This window comes from Dysidea avara, chromosome 6, assembly GCF_963678975.1.
Source record: "Dysidea avara chromosome 6, odDysAvar1.4, whole genome shotgun sequence".
In the NCBI taxonomy this organism is placed as follows: domain Eukaryota; kingdom Metazoa; phylum Porifera; class Demospongiae; order Dictyoceratida; family Dysideidae; genus Dysidea; species Dysidea avara.
The window spans coordinates 6,242,854-6,260,611 of NC_089277.1; the positions used below are offsets into that span (position 1 = coordinate 6,242,854).

Genomic DNA, 17,758 nt, shown 5'->3' on the forward strand with positions numbered 1-17,758 from the left:
TGTCAAAGGAGGGGGTCCCAACTCTACCCATCAACAGGATTGGCTTCTGGTTCTGGTCTGGCGCTGGAAGTAAATACGTCACAAACATGCATAACTACTAGTTAGCATATTCGGCATGCAGTATCCATACCACGTGTCACGTACTCATGAATCGCTCTATAGTACTAGTTATATCCTTGTTGGCTTGGGTGATTCCAAGCCCAATGGAGGGAACCTCCAAGCCTGTATGTCCCTTGCTCTATGTGCTACATAACATAGCCAGCCATTCACCACACCCCCTGCTCATGACTTAAGAAAGGGGGGAAATGTGGCCGACACCACCCACATACCGCACATCGTGTACGGACTTTATTAACTAACCATGTAACCAAATTGCTGGCCGATTTTCCAGACAAAATCCCATCATGAGCATGCCTACCAAGCACCCATACTTGCCCAACTCTGTAGCTACATTGATTAGCTATTCTGCTAGTATCAAATACTGAACATGTTAACGTGACTACTGATCTGTTATTAATATTTCTTTTTTTTAATGAACGCTACATTAATATACCCATACAAACTAACAACAACTAGCTACTCAGCTGCAGTATATATACAACAACTAGCTAACTATCCAAGACTATATAGTCAAGGTTACATAGCTATTATATAGCTATGCCTCCATCATGTACAGAATAATGTCCCAGCTATTGCCTGAAGTGTACTCTGTGGCATTCTAATGTAGAGAAGGTACACTGAACTCTCCCATCATCCCAAGGTTCAGATCAGTGAGCCTGCTTAAAGGGCATATATCCCTTGATGTTGTTCTGAGATACACCTTGACAAAAAGGATCCATTTTGGATGCCTTAATGTTTACCTCCACATAGCTTGGCTTCACCCAGCTATCAACTCGGATGTCCTCCAGAGACACATTAACCTGTGAATTTTAGCTTGCATCTGACGATATCACAACTTCACCACATCGTAGGAAACCGAAAAAGCACATGTACGCTGCAGCCCACACCATTGCCCCATTCCTATTTGTTGAAGGAGACCACGACCTTTGCATCATCCTCAATGGGTCAGGTGTTATCGGTAGCCTTGTTCTGGGTGAACTCCCAGTAACCCTCTTGATACCCCTAATTATATATCCCAGCTGAGGCATGTTGCTCATTTGTGGATCACCAAGCCCCATACTTATCTGGGCGTGCCTCACTGCTGCCATGTAGTTCTTGATTGCGCCCCCTTTCAGTCCTTCTTTAAACAAGTATGCCGTGAAACGGTTCGATTGACCCTTGACCATGCAGTCAAGCCAGTCGCTTTTGCCTGCCTTTGAAACACTGTATCATAATTAACCCAACTTGTGCCACCAAAGTCCTGGCTAGCCCTAACAATCATGTACATATAGGCCATCAGTTCTGGTATCAGCAAAGGATCATGTGCTGCTCTGACACTCATATTGATTGTGAATGATTGTACCAAGGTAAAGGTGTCAAAAAACCCTCCTGGATCACTGCCTCTCTGCCTTGACTGCTCCATCTTCCTCTTGGCTAGCCAATAGGTATCAACTCGCACATCTCGATGAATTCACCCCCGTCTGATTCATGCTGCCAGCCTCTCTGGTACCGGGGGCAAGCCTTCCCCGACACAAATCCCTCCAGCATACCCCATCGGAAACTCCCTGCTGAGATTAGATGCTTGGCTGCTACTGGCAAGGCCAGCAGCTGTATTGCTGTCTGGAGCCACAGTCATGATGTCATCCCCAGCTTCCAGCCCATTCCCGGGGTTGTTGACCAGCTGCACATGCTGAAGTGCAGAAGGGGGCAGTACTCCTAGACAGAGAGACACGTGTCACTAATAACTGGGTAGGATTTGACATACCGGTTGTATGAAAGCTGTTGCACTCAGGCAAGTATACTTCTCCCTTGGAGAAACATCAGGCCTCAGGCCAGGTTAAAAGGCAGGATCACCCAAGGGCACTAGTAGTTGTCCGGCTGCCGGGATATCTGTGGTTCTCCACATGACCCCAAGGCCTCCAGTTGTAAGGCAAGCACATAACAAAGTTACAGGCTCCAGCTGTACGGCAGCAGTTGTACATAATCCCCAAAACCTTCAGCAGGGAGGACTCAAAGCCTTGAGCCACATGAGTATGGAGCCACCATGTAGATGGCCAAATAATCTGATAGCAAGCATGAACCAGCGGGTCTTCTTCAAATGCCCTTGAATAGGGGCCACAGCATAGTGTGCCAGGTGAGTGATAGCTACAGTGGTTAAAGACGTCCCTCCCCACTTACTGGAAGCAGGGAGGGGCGAGTCATCCCAAAAGGGAGAAGGAAGGATATCTCACCTTTGGCAAGCAGCCTCGTTACTTCACCTCACGATGATGGAGGAAGATTCTCACACGCTTTCTTCATCAGCTCAGTAATGGTGTCTTGTAACTAGTCAACCCGTACTACATTCACTGCTTGAGCACTCCTTCCTTCCCATGCTGGATCCTGGGTGTGATCCTCAGGCATTTCAGTGCCTTGCTTCTGATTTGAACCGTTATCTGCCATCACACAAAACGCCAGTGAAAATCCTGCATAAAACCACGAGGTAACTGATGCACATGCCCAGAAGCAGCTCCTCGTATGCTATCATACCCTATATCTGCACCAGGCCATATCTAATCATCATGTGAAGTAGTATAAACCATTGTGTATTAACCCCAGTTAATCCTTCGTATTCACTGTCACTTTCTGAGGTTTCCATAAACTGGTCAAGTAAAATTATTCAGGCAACTAAAATTGATTTTGCATTGATTTGCGGTGTAAGAGCAGTCATGTTTTTAAAGATACTTAGTAGAAATAATGTGAAATCATTTCTCAGATATAAATTTTCCAGTCCCCCAGAATGGCATTCTGTATCATGGATTTTATAGGGCCAGTTATAACCCTCCATAATCTACGTATGGTGGTATGTTTCAAACTTCACATAGATTTCTTTCTTTCTTGGAAAGCTTCTTGGGTCTCAGTAATGGCACATATGGACCTGAATGGATTTAATCAATATTGTCAATGTAACATAAAAGGTTATATGAGGCTGGTTTCTGGTCATTACTACTTTTAGTGGAAAAGCACAAAACTTCATACTACACAGTAGTATAACCTATTGTAAGATAACGGTATAGCTATAGTTTGTTATGTTACATACCTCACAATATTGGATAGACAGAATTGATCCATTAAACACATAATACTACTACACATCAATCCATTAAAATACCTCACAACTTTTCATCTGGTCAATTAATGGTACAGTTAAATTTCAAGCTGTGTCCATTAACAGCATGATCCTTTAACTTCCATATCACACTCATGGTGGTCTCAATATCTTCATATTCTCCAAATCCAAACCATGAGGTCTGCCAGTAGCTGGGTCAATCACAATCCTACACAGAAATTAATATTACCTATCAAAACATGGCTGAGTTCAGCCTTACTTGACACTGGTCCTATCTCCAATAATACTATAGAGAGCTATTCCTCGGTCCTGTTGAAAGATCTGTTAGAAAATGGTATGCATAATATACTTTGTTCTTTGGAGGATAACAAGGCATTTAAAATCTACTAAGAGACCTGCTAGCAGGTTCTTAAAATGGTTAGAAACCTGCTAGCAGAAAAGACCTCAAGCACCACAAATCTCACTTTTGATCATCAATTTTCAATACTCCCTCCAAGCATATTCAGGCAGATAGCCTGCATTGGGTAGCCAACATGTGGTTAACCATTCTATTCATTTTATAGTCAAGCTTAATAGAATCGATTATGGGAGCTAAGTTGTATGTACATTTGTTACGATGAACAGGAAAGTCCAGAAATATCATGGAAAATTCTGTATTAGTGCCCATCTGTTTCTAGAGTATTTTAAGTCTGTTTTCATCTATCAAATGGTACGGTCATACCGTTTAAGTAGGAATCCAGGTGAAATTTTCGCACGCCACCAAAAATTCCACCTTTAAAAATCATCCTAGAGATATCTTATGAGACAAAAATCACCTTTACGGAATAGTACTAGTCCATACAGTACATAAAACAGCATTGAATACAACAAAACGCTTACAGGTGGCTGGATATTAATTTAAAAAAAATTGCCAAAACTCGAACTTTCTCCCTGCCTCCCTGCCTCCCTGCCTCACTCACTGACCACAGTCGCAAGCCTATAGCCCAAACGAAGCAGCGCACGGCCACCATTTTACACCACAATAACAAACTCACCAGTGGGATGTGCCTTTTAGGGTTCCGACGAGTGTGTGCCCTCTGCGCCTTGTCTTTTCTTTTATCTTCAATCAGGCTGCTTGTCTTCTTCTTCATCCAACGAAACCATATCGAGGCGTTAATTTTCCGTATCAACACTTTCTTTAAACAGCATAATAGACACCACAAGATTATTTAAGACGCTTAGACTACGCTACTGTACGGAGGAATAGTCTCGCGTGGCCAGACCGCTTTTTTCTCTTTGTCATTGGGTAGGGAGAAAAAAGGGTCTGGAACAGTTCGAATCCCACACTTGTCTTGGCACTCCCCGGATAATTGGGGGGTGTTAACCAAAGAAACGTGATGAGCTTTCAAATAGTAGCCACTTGCGTCAATCAAATACAAGCGCATATTTATAAACGTATCAGCATCTAAAGCTGCCTTTGAGGCGATAATAGTAAGATTGAATTGACCGTTAGTTGTTTAGGTAAGTTAAGTCTTTGTTTATTGTTGTACTGTGGCATTCTTAGTTACAATGGAGTTTAAGCGCATGGGTTGCATACTTATGACGTAGCCTCGTGATGTATCAAGACGATTGTGGGATTCGAACTGTTCCAGACCCTTTTTTTTCCCTACCCAATGACAAAGAGAAAAAAGCAGTCTGGCCACGCGAGACTAGGGAGAAAAAAGGGTCTTGAACAGTTCAAATCCCACAATCGTCTTGACACGTCACGAGGCTACGTCATCAGTAAGCAACCCATGCGCTTAAAGTCTATTGTAACAAGAATGCCACAGTACAACAATAAACAAAGTACCTAAACAACTAACAGTCAATTCAATCTATTATCGCCTCAAAGGCAGCTTTAGATGCTGATATGTTTATAAATACACGCTTGTATTTGATTGACGCAAGCGGCTACTATTTGAAAACGCATTGCGTTTCTTTGGTTAACACCCCCCAATTATCTGGGGAGTGCCAAGACGAGTGTGGGATTCGAACTGTTCCAGACCCTTTTTTCTCCCTACCCAATGACAAAGAGAAAAAAGCGGTCTGGCCACGTGAGACTAACGGAGGAATAGATTATATTCCTTACTGATATAATCTATGACGGAGGGTACCGTACGGAGGTACTGGTACTCGAGCTGGTACTAGATAGCTTCACAATAGGTCACAAGATCATGCCCATTCTTCATTCTACGCATTATCGATCTATCGATTGAAACCACCCCTTTTGCACTAGCTGTATTTCAGTGACCACAGACCTTCAATTTGGAAGGCTGACTCGACATACTCTAGAATTGATTGAAACCATGCCCCTTTTTGGCAAGCGGACATCTTGCAGGCTGCCTCGAGATACTCTAACACAGCATTCACCCTAATAGAACAGTCACATGTTTATAGCTAGCTGTATGCCTTAACAAAAAACTAAACAAACTAGTATATTAACAATTATAAATTTAAAAATAAAGTAGGAATCCAAACGATAAAAAGTAGTAAAACAAGAGAAGAACAATGGTAGCTAATACAGCATAGCTCGGTGGGAAATTCCTACTTTGGCATTGAACACAAAATAATGGCTATATATATTACCATGCTAAAGTAGGGATTTCCCACTGAGCTATGCTGTAATAGCTACCATTGTTCTCACTACTTTTTATCGTTTGGATTCCTACTTTATTTTTAAATTTATAATTTTTAATATACTAGTTAAACTATGGATGAACTTCAAAAAACCTAAATGGGTAAACTTCTTGTAGAAACTTAATTTTGCACTACATGTATAGTGGATGTGGTCAATATTTGAAATGTGTCTGTCCTTTGTGCTACTGTGGTGCCACTGAAGGCACTTCTGAAAACTCGTTCCCATTGTATAAATCCGCACAAGCTGCTTCTTTGACACATGTGTTCTTTACACTACTGTAATGCCACAGGCATTGGCTACTGCTAACCCAGCTCAACATTACTGATCACTGCTGTTTCTAGCAGTGTCAGATTCAAGTGTAACTTGTGAAAGGAAATGGTGCGAGATTCAACTTTTAAACACTTAGACAAAAGCATGTTCAGTCTTTTGTGATATTCTAACATTGCGTGATGATTTCAGTACATTATATAACCCAATCCCACAATGACTCCACCAATATGCCCATATAAACTGTTTACATTTTCTAAGTCGGTTAGAGACCACAACTTCGGATCTTCGTGTGGATTTTAAAAACCAAACAAAGCGAGGTTTTTAAAATCCATAAAGATCCTTGTGCTAGGTCTCTAACCTACACATAGTCCTGTGGAATGTATTTTATTGATAACAACAATTTGTAGCTTATAGTGATGGGGTAGAGTTAGTAGTAATGTGTACTGAACTGGATAATTTGAATAGTGTGGAATAAACTAAAACCCACAATCAATTCTCATATGTGAACATATATAAGAGATCAGCAAGCCTTGCTAAAAACACTTGGAAGTAGTCCACAATGAGTTACGACAATTTTTGGAAAGGTCTTTCCGCATAATTATGTGTAGGACCTTGAAGGATAATACAAACTTCATGAAGCCATTCAAGTTATATGATCTGTTATTAACCAAATGTGTACGGAATACAAAAAGTAACTGTCATCAGTGATCACCAAAGTTATGGCCTACAAGGTGACATGACTACCAATGAAAACTTGGCAGCTACCAACTGTACAGCAGTTCCACTGAATACAAATCCAGGTATGTATGAGCATTTGTACAACTGTCTGTATCTTGACTCATTTACAATACAGTACTAATGTGTAGTGTGTTTATAACATTATTTTCTCCCACATAATGTATACAATGGTAAGCTGGAAGAGTGTTTGTAATTAAAATACACTCAATTTCAGGCACCATCAACCAAACATGGTTTTTAGAGTTCAAAGGCTTTTCACATGCTATCAAGTGTTGAAGATATGGTACACTTCTCAGATAAGAATCAAATCACAGTGGATGTGAAAATCAAAATGTTTATGAAATTATGTAAATGTCACTGATTAGATTAGCGGATGGTTAGAAACAAAGTAGCTACAACTCTTTCCAGGATTACTGCTTAAAATGAAACAAAATTAATAATATCTACTGCTTAAAGGGATTAAATACTAAAGTGTTTGGTTTATTAGAAGTTGATTTGAGCGAATTTCAAAAAGACTTTCTTGAAATTTAGTACAACTACATAGTATTTGTAGAATGTTTAGTGTTATTAGCAATATTTAGTTGTGAATTGTGTTGGGATACCAAGCAAACTACATCAAACTGGACAATAAATGATGTACAAAGTTACTGAGTGGATGATCAACAAAGTCAACTGTTGATAATTGATGCTTTATACCTGGAAAATTATTGTTGATGAATTCCCAGAGTATCATAAACTCTTTTCTTTTGTCAATAGTGAATGATCTCTTTGAATTCAGGTTGCTCAAAAGCGAAACATAAAAATCAATAATACACTGTATGTAAACATCTCAGCAAAAACCCGACTTGAGCAAGCATTTTAAGAAAACAAACATTTAATATAAAGTTGTAAAATTCCACATGATATGTGACCGGATCTGTGAAAACCTGACACAATCGCACATTTTTCGAATTCCTGTTTACTAACAATTTTTAATCTACTTAGTGAAGTGTATCCTCAGGCAAAGTTTCAACCTCATATGCCAATAACTTTCGGAGATACAGCCCTACAAAGTATAACAACAGAAAAATTGATTGTACAGCAAGTATAAGGAAAAAGAATTACAGGTGTTTACAAAAACAGTTGTAACTTACCAACGGATTGTGGTACTAAGCTGCAATGTTTACCATTATGTTTGCCATGAACAGGGAAATCAATTACCACCTTTGTTCACTGCATGTAAAGGCAAACTTCGTAAAGAAAAACTGATTGCATACAATCGCTTCGACATGACGTAAACAAATGCTCATAACTTGTGGATTTTTTGGTCTACTGCAATGAAACAAAGATTTTCCAACTTGTCTTAAGCATGCGAATAACAGGTTTGTATTGCTAGTCCCTTCCTTCACTAAAAATAACTGTTCTAAAAATTTATGGAATTTTTTCAATAATACGCAACTATTTCACCTATTGTATTCAATGCCTTATCCCGTAAATTTAGGCTTGCACGATTTTGTCGGGTCTTTGCAGATCCGGTCGCATATATACATACAAAGAAGGAAGTTTTAATCAGGCCATTATTCAGAGAAGAAGGACTTAGTTAAAACTATACACTAACTTATAGGCTGGGCAAACTTAATTACTTGTTTCTCATCCACAAAAATTAGGATTTCCATGTGGGTGGGAGGTCATTTTTCATTATACATTATTAAAGAAAATACTCGAATCAAGCTGTATGTTACTATAAAGGTTAGCTAAAGCCTTTTTAGAGCTAGTACTTATATTTTACCACCGTTTCTGAGGTGCAAGTGACATCTGCTGTGCTGTACCAGCCAAGTAGCCAGCCTTCTTAGCATCCAAATACGTGTGCACGTGATTGATAACAGAAATAATGAAATTAGAGACGGTAGGGTAAAAGGGATGAGGGCAGGGATGGGAAACAATTAATCAAGTTTGCCTGGCGATATGCCTGTTCATGGAAAGTTCAAAAATATTTTGTTTTGTTTCTATAGCCCCAACAGTATGCGTATCATGTACATTTGTTTACGATGCAGCAAATGTAAACAAGATCGTGGCAACTAAACCACCTTCATGTCCATATTCGCAAGTAACTACAGTGCTAAAACTATACATTGGTTGATTTGTTAATCCATGGTGAACACTTTAAGCCACATTCCAATATTGTAGACTAATAAAAACAGAAGTTATGGCTGTGAATGTAAGCGATTGCAGTTTATTTTCAGTATAGCCTCTGTACAAATTAATTGCTTGTTGCTCTTCCTACTGTCTAGTGCTATAATTCCAACCAAAAATGGCTGAAACTTTGGTGATCCATTCCTTGGACACTGAAGATAATACTGCATTTTTAAAAATTGAAAGTTGTGTGAACAAGTTGGGGAGTAGTAGTGTTGCACCAATATGGAATTTTAGCCGATATTCCTATAACTGATATATTAGATTGCAATGATGCTGATATCACTAGCCGATCTGATATGATATATAAATAATAATAATAATAATAATAAAAAATAAAAAAACACTTTAATAAATTTTGATAAATATTACAAACTCACAAACATTACTTGTTGTTACTGTTACTCTGGTAGAAAGGCATTATTAGATTGAGTCACTGATAGTTCTTTACACAATGTAAACTACAGGGAAAGTTACTTGTCAGTAGTACCTTGTCAGTAGTACCAACTAGAACAAAGTTGTTTTGTATGAGCAATAGATCCTCTGATAATTTTGGCATGATCCTGTTTCGTTTTCATCATGTAGATCTCCTGCAGCAGAGAACAGACACTCGGATGGCACTGAGCGGCAGGTGCAGACAAGAATCGTCGGGCTAGTTTTGAAAGAATTGGAAATTCTTGACAATGCTGTAACCACCATCTAAAAGGGTCACTTGTTTTGAAATCTATTAAAGGCACAATAAGTACCTATTCACTTCACTAGTAGATGTGGGCAGGTCTTCACTGCTATCAGCAACAATTTCAGAAAATACACCTTACAGAATGTTACTTTTTAGTGGGCAAACTCTCTTAGGCCTTGTTGGTCCCTCCATTTCAGTGTTACCTTGCAAACCAGTGTCACATATGGACATTTCTTCCACTAAAGTTTCTTTAATTGTTGCTTTAACAATATTGCTTGAAAAGAATTTGTCTAGGGTCAAGGAAGGTAGCAAGAGATAACTGCTTGTTTCCTTCATTTCCAGTAAAACATAGCTTAAGTGGATGAAGCAGTTCACTTTTCATATCGCAAATGCCACTGTCACCAGTGTTATTCTCAAGTGCTCTGATAAGTATACATAAGTACGGTATGATGATGGAAATAGCTGCAAGGTCCTAGTGATCTCTTCTACAGGATCTAAAATTTCAATAACTCTTTTCGTGATATCCCAACTGGTGAGATGAAAGCTGTTGAACACTGCTGTTTTCAGCAGCATATGCTGCTAATGCCATCTTTTGTTCTTGGATTGACCTCAACATGTAAAATGTAGAATTCCATCTTGTTTGGACAACCTGCTTCAATTTATGCTGTGGAATATTGAGGCTTTCTTGGATTCATTTCAAATTGTGGGAAGCAACAGACGAGCAGTGAAAATTCCCAACTATACTCTCGCATATTGCAATAATATCTTTCATTACTCTCTGAGATAGTAAGCCATCATTGATTGCTAACTGAAGAGAATGGGCAAAACACCCAAAATGTGGTAGAGAAGCATCACGCATGGCCTTAGCCATATTACTGGCATTGTCAGCGACACTAAATGCACCCTCTACAATACTATCTCCCATTTTTCCACCATGCTGAGTACCTGAGCAGCAATGTACTCTCCAGTGTGGGCTCCAGTAAGGCATTGGGTATTCAAAACAGCAGAAACTCACTTGGAATTGCTGTCCCTTCCTTCACCAAGAAAGAGGCATTCTAAAATTTACGGAATTTTTTCAATAATATGCAAGCATTTCACCCATTTTATTCACCTATACTGTACACTTAGGGCTGTGCAATTGTGTTGGGTTGTCTGAATCAGAACTCAGCAAATTGCTATGTTTTATGCAAATAATAGTACATTGATTATAATTGCATATTATAAGTGCTCCTGGGATGAAGCTAGTACTACCTAGTGGAAACAGACAGGAAAAGACATAGATCCCACTGGTATAGGAACCATGAATTGACCTAATTCATCCCTACATGTTCCTCTTCAATTTTTTTAATAGCCTCTGGCCCTCCTTCCACTCCATTTGGAGCTCGCCTGATACAGCCAACCTTGGTTCAAAAACTATCAAAAAATGGTGGGAAACTTAGCTGCTAGCTACTTGTACAGTGGATGTTCTGGAAGGTAAGGAATTGGTATAAAACGTGTGAAAATTTGGTAAACATAATTTCAACCATTGGCGAGCTTACAACATACTAAATACTTAAAACTGGCATTTCTCAATACTGTAAAATAGGCGATAAGCCTGGTTTACCCAGACTGGGTCACAAATATGCATAGAATGGATTCATTTTGCATGCCCAAGTGATAAAATACTGGAATTCTATATCTTTAAACACTGCATACCAAAGCTACAGCAGTATAAGTCATGCTCAGTTTTGCATATGATGTTAGAAACCACTAATGAAGTTCCTTAACATATGGATATTTACATGCATGTTCTATTAGTGACTGCTCTATTAGAGTATATACCTGACTACTCTATTAGAATATATCAATTTTTAACAAGTTATCAAGAGGGCTCGTGTTTGAGCTCATGCTACCTCTGTAAATCCTTATCGCAGACTATCGCAGTCAACTAATAACACACTTTTAGTCAACCTGGTATTGCTTTATTTGTGATAAAAACAGTCAAATGTTAATCTGAAGTTACTATCCAAAGGTGGGTATATACCACAAGTAAATGTTACTCATGGATAACAAGTAAACGTTACTCATGGATAACAAGTAAATGTTACTCGTGGATAACAAGTAAACGTCACTCATGGATAACAAGTAAACGTTACTCGTGGATAACAAGTAAACGTTACTCGTGGATAACAAGTAAACGTTACTCGTGGATAACAAGTAAACGTTACTCGTGGATAACAAGTAAACGTTACTCGTGGATAACAAGTAAACGTTACTCGTGGATAACAAGTAAACGTTACTCGTATAACAAGTAAACATTACTCGTGGATAACAAGTAAACATTACTCGTGGATAACAAGTAAACGTTACTCGTGGATAACAAGTAAACGTTACTTGTGGATAACAAGTAAACGTTACTCGTGGATAACAAGTAAACGTTACTCGTGGATAACAAGTAAATGTTACTCGTGGATAACAAGTAAACGTTACTCGTGGATAGCAAGTAAACGTTACTCGTGGATAACAAGTAAACGTTACTCCTGGATAACAAGTAAACGTTACTCCTGGATAACAAGTAAACGTTACTCGTAGATAGCAAGTAAACGTTACTCGTGGATAACAAGTAAACATTACTCGTGGATAACAAGTAAACGTTACTCGTGGATAACAAGTAAACGTTACTCGTGGATAACAAGTAAACGTTACTCGTGGATAACAAGTAAACGTTACTCCTGGATAACAAGTAAACGTTACTCGTAGATAACAAGTAAACGTTACTCATGGATAACAAGTAAACGTTACTCATGGATAACAAGTAAATGTTACTCATGGATAACAAAAGTTATAAAGCTAACATCTATACAGTTGATACAAGTAGGCTGGCACTAGGTTGTAATCTGAAACCTCACAGTAGTTAGGCTGGCCTTGTGGTCACATCCAAACCATAAATTAACACATAACCTAATTAAATGCCAAGAACTGATGTCTGGCTTCCCTAATACCTGATAGCACAATACACTCATTCTGTAATTGAAAGTCAATATCTTTCCAACAGTTTGATAAAAATACCACAGTATATGGTAATCCGGTATACAACGCAACACTAAGTCAGGATTGATCCATTAAACACATAATACTAATATACATCAATACATTAACATACCACACATCATCTGATCAATGTTAGAGTTAAACTTCAAGCTGTGTCCATTAACAACATGATCCTGTAAATTCCATATCACACTCATGGTGGTCTAAATATCTTCATATTCTCCAAATCCAAGTAGCTGGGTCATTCACTAGAAGTTAATATTACCTATTGCTGAGTTCAACCTTACTTGGCACTGGACACTGGTGCTATCTCCAGCAATACTACAAACTCAGTCCTGTTGAAAGATGTGTTAGTGGTTAGGCTTAAGACATTTACCTACTGTACTTTAAATAATTACACACAAGAATTAGATTCTGGAGACTATGAGTATTCCTTGACTGTTGTACTAAAATAAGTAACTGCTCTATTAGAGTGTCCTGATGTTACCTTCTGTATAGTCTGTTCACCTTCGCACGAGCCCTCATTTCATAATAATTCTTGTTACAAGGGCCAGCTGCTCAAACATTTAGTAGCACTGCTAAACCATTCAAATACTGGACCTGTTTATCAAAAAAGCGCTTTGATATGGACAAGAACAAGCGAGTTACGAGGCTTTAAAGTATCCCATACATTTAGTATGGATGATTCAGGCTGGCAAAATTGTGTACAACATGAAAACATGCTTGTTCCAGTACAAAACCATTGGGAGTGAACACATGCTCACCTCTTTGATATTACTATATTTGGCGGGGGCTCAGGTGATCGCGTACCAACCACAGTAGAACATAAATCAAGAACAGTACACACTCCACATAAATTAGGATTATATATTCATATTGTTCTTGATTTATGTTCTACTGTGGTTGCTTATAGTGATGTGGTAGAGTTAGTAGCAATGTGTACTGAACTGGATAATGTGAATAGTGTGGAATAAACTAAAACCCACAATCGATTGTCATATGTAATGGTATATAAGAGATCAGAAAACCTTGACAAAGAGTGAGTGAATGAATATGTGGGCCAGAGACCCACAATTTTTGGAAAGGTCTTTCCACATAATTATGTGTAGGACCTTGAAGGATAATACAAACTTCATGAAGCCATTCAAGTTATATTAACCAAATGTGTACGGAATACAAAAAGTGACTGTCATCAGTGATCACCAAAGTTATGGCCTACAAGGTGACATGACTATCAATGAAAACTTGGCAGCATGCTGTTAAACAGTTTAATTAACCCATTCATGGCCAAATTCTCTGGGACCACTGGCTGAATTGCCAAATCTATCATACTAACCATCCAATACACAGAACTACTTAGTAACCATGTATCTATATACTCGCTATAAACTAAGGAGTTTGACTATGTTGTTTTTGTTTATGTAACAGTAACCACAAAGAGCTATCAAACAACAAAGTCTAAACTTCGGTAAAAACCAGCCTGAACAAACAACAGAATCCCAACTAGCTATTTATAAAAGTGTATTACACTCCAAAGAACTATTTTATACAGTTTACTTACAGTGCAATCCATTCCATAACTGGTTTCTTCATGATTTGTCCCATTTCTGCTGTTGCACATGTGTATCTGCACTTGTGTCCACCATGCCATGTCTGGGATAACTGTCGACCTTACCTGTCTCCGTTGACGTATAACACTTTCTTTGTTGTCAGCTACTAGTTTTCATTTCAAAGAACAATGTAATTCACCTATTATAAAAGGTTACACTTTACGCTATTACATAACAAACATACACTAGTCCAGGAAGGATCCGGTTATCCCAGAAACGGGACCTCTATGGGTGTGTCCATACCGCATCTGCTATGAAACATACTTTACAAATTATAGCAAGGCTAAAGTTTATTCTATGAGTGAGTTATGATGATGCAATGTCACCATATAGCGGCGGTGGCCGTTAATGGGTTAAACTGTGAAGTAGATAATTACAAAGGTGATAACAAAGATTCACACAATGTTGGGTAATATTAGACCATGGGAAGATCCTTATTATTATAACATGATAGTGAACACATACACAGTGAAAGGTTGGACAATAAAGTAATACCAACTGGGAGTATAGTTAAACCTCTCTATTAAGGACACTTTAAAACTATGGCAAGTCCTTAATAAAGTGATCAGACTTAAATTGCTATTGTACATGTAAGTGTCCTGAATATCAAGATATCTATATTTAAGGAACATGACAACAGACTAACATAAACACCAATGACAACCTAATATAAACAACATTTCACATAGGTATTCACCGTATTGTACAAACCTCTGAGTGTGATTACAAAACATAATCAAGCCCATATTAAGACCTGTACTAAAACTATTGTAAAGTTGTCACTATCAGTGATGTAAATAAGAATAACTTGCCTCATATAACAAAAACAAGAGTTCTATTTGATACAGGCAGAACAGTCTGGCCTGGTACCCATCACACACCATATAGTGGGTGAGATCAAAATCAAAGATTAAGTCACAAAATTTCTGCTTGTAGGCTGAAAATCTTTTAGCCTTCATGCCCATCAGTAAACAGGATTTTGTCTAAACCAACTTAATTTAGCATCATATCCAAAGAAGGGAAAATCGTTTGTGTCTTGATTTAGCAATCGCATAAATTTAGGCTGAAGGCATTTTAGCTGCTTAGAAGATATTTGGACTTCACAACAATTACCCACTGTATGTAATGTAAAACTGCAAAACAGACACAAAATTAATTGCAGTAGTTCCCCTGAATACAATCCAAATAAATAACAGTATTTGTACGACAGTTTTGAATTTGTTCTAGTAGTGCAAATAGTGCGTTTATAACATTAATTTTCTCCCACATACTGAAAGAACGAAATAATTATGGACTACTCATCTACAATATATGATGTACACTTAAAGAGGATGAGCTGAAAACTGGTATGAAGGTTGATAAATCATTACAGAAGGGCTTTTACACATGTATAATAAATGTGACTGGATCTGCGAAAATCCAACATAATGGCACATTTTCTTAATTAATAATCTACTTAGCCAAGTGTGTACTCTGGCCAAGTTTTAGCCTTGTATGCCAACAGCTTTTGGAGTTACAGCCCTATAAAGTAGAAATGTACAGCAAGTATTGGGAAAATAAATTACAGGAACTTACAAAAACGGCTGACACAATGCACTACAGAGTTGCAACTTGCACCATTGTGTTTGCCATTAAGAAAGTCCATTACTGGGTAAGATTTTCCTTCTCTCACCTTTCTTCACTACATACAGAGACAAAATCAGGGAAGAAATATTGCTTGTGTACGATCGCTTCAACATGATGTAAACAAACGTCCATAACTCACGTATCCTTTAGTCTACTACAATGAAACAAAGAGTTTTGAACTCCCCTTGAGTATGTAAATAAGATGATATCCAAGTTGTTATCATTAGACCCTTTCTTCACAAGAACAAAGCGTTTTAAATTTTTACAAATTTTTTTCAGTTATGCAAATATTTTACCCATTGCAATCAATGGCTCATACTGAAATTTAGGTTTGCACCATTATGTCAGGTTTTCGCAGATCCAATTACAAATGTGTGATCAAGATACTCTAATAGTACAGTCACTCTAATACTATATAATAGTGGTATAATACTTTGGCAAAATCCAATTGGCGAAAATATTTTTTATGCTTTGTCACATGTCACTCACTACACATTGCATATAGATAAAGACTGCTGGAAATATACTTTAGCAGAAATATAATTTAATGGTAATATGCTTGGTGTAACAATTAAACAACAATCTGCCAAGTTTGCCGATGTTTAGTATCACCAAAGATTTTTAATATAGGGTAGAGTATTTAAATAATATAATCATGGTTGCAATTGTTTTCAAATGTAACATAAGCAACTATAAACTTGACATGACACTACAGAGAGCTGTTCTTCAGCCCTGTTGTTAAACTATTGTTAGTGGTGAGTCATTTATCAAACAATTTCTACTAAAATATTATGCTCCATAAATTGTGCGTATAAGTATTCCTTGACTGTTCTATTAGAGTAAGTGACTGCTCTATTAGAGTGTCTTGATGCTGTTACCTTCTGTAGTAGTACATAATCAAGAACAGTATGAATATATAGTCCTAACTGATGTGGAGTGTATTTTATTGATAACAAAAACAGTTAGTAGCTTATAGTGATGTGGTAGAGTTAGTAGTAATGTGTACTGAACTGGATAAAAGGAAAAACATGGAATAAACTAAAACCCACAATCATTTCTCATATGTGAGGATATATAAGAGATCAGCAAACATTGACAAATACTTTGAATACACATAAAATTTGAAAACTCACAATTTTTGGAAAGGTCTTTCCACATAATTATGCGTAGGACCTTGAAGGATAATACAAAGTTCATGAAGCCATTCAAGTTATATGATCTGTTATTAACCAAATGTGTAGGGAATACAAAAAGTGACTGCCATCAGTGATCACCAAAGTTATGGCCTACAAGGTGACATGACTACCAATGAAAACTTGGCAGCTACTAACCTGTGAGTGAACCTTCTTGTCTACCATCACTTGATAAATAGTTTAAACTGTGAAGTGGATAACCAGAGAATATAAGGGGCCCAGGGTAAAGAGTTAAAGTAGGACCCCTATCAACGTTGAAACTGGGTCACTACTGCTGACCCGGATGACCCACTGACCCGGATAGCAATCCGGGTCAGACCCGGATTTGACCCGGATGTGACCCGGATTAATTAAAGCCGAGACGTGTTTCGGCTAGTCTCGAGCGAGCGAACGAGTCTACATTTTGAGCGTTCGATTCGTGTTGAGTAAATATTGCAACTTCAGCCTATCTGTAGGTTGAAGACCAAAAAAAAAAAAAAAAGAGGTCTTCACCTACTGACAATAGCTACCCTCGCGTATGTTGGCAATGCGATAAGTGGGCGTGGCTCACGAAAGAGCTACGCGATAGCGTTTAGAAGT

At 38.1% G+C, this 17,758-nt stretch overlaps 1 long non-coding RNA gene across 1 annotated transcript in view; it reads right to left on the reverse strand.

Moving 5' to 3' along the window:
* Positions 1-13,122, reverse strand: part of LOC136257421 (uncharacterized) — a 34,898-nt gene extending 21,776 nt beyond the window's left edge. The window contains exons 1-4 of the long non-coding RNA XR_010701979.1: positions 13,038-13,122; positions 12,863-12,986; positions 3,465-3,526; positions 3,248-3,413 (exon numbers count right to left, since the gene is read on the reverse strand). This is a non-coding gene — a long non-coding RNA (uncharacterized lncRNA). The remainder of the gene's footprint in view (positions 1-3,247; positions 3,414-3,464; positions 3,527-12,862; positions 12,987-13,037) is intronic.
* Between the last annotated feature and the right edge of the window lie 4,636 nt (positions 13,123-17,758).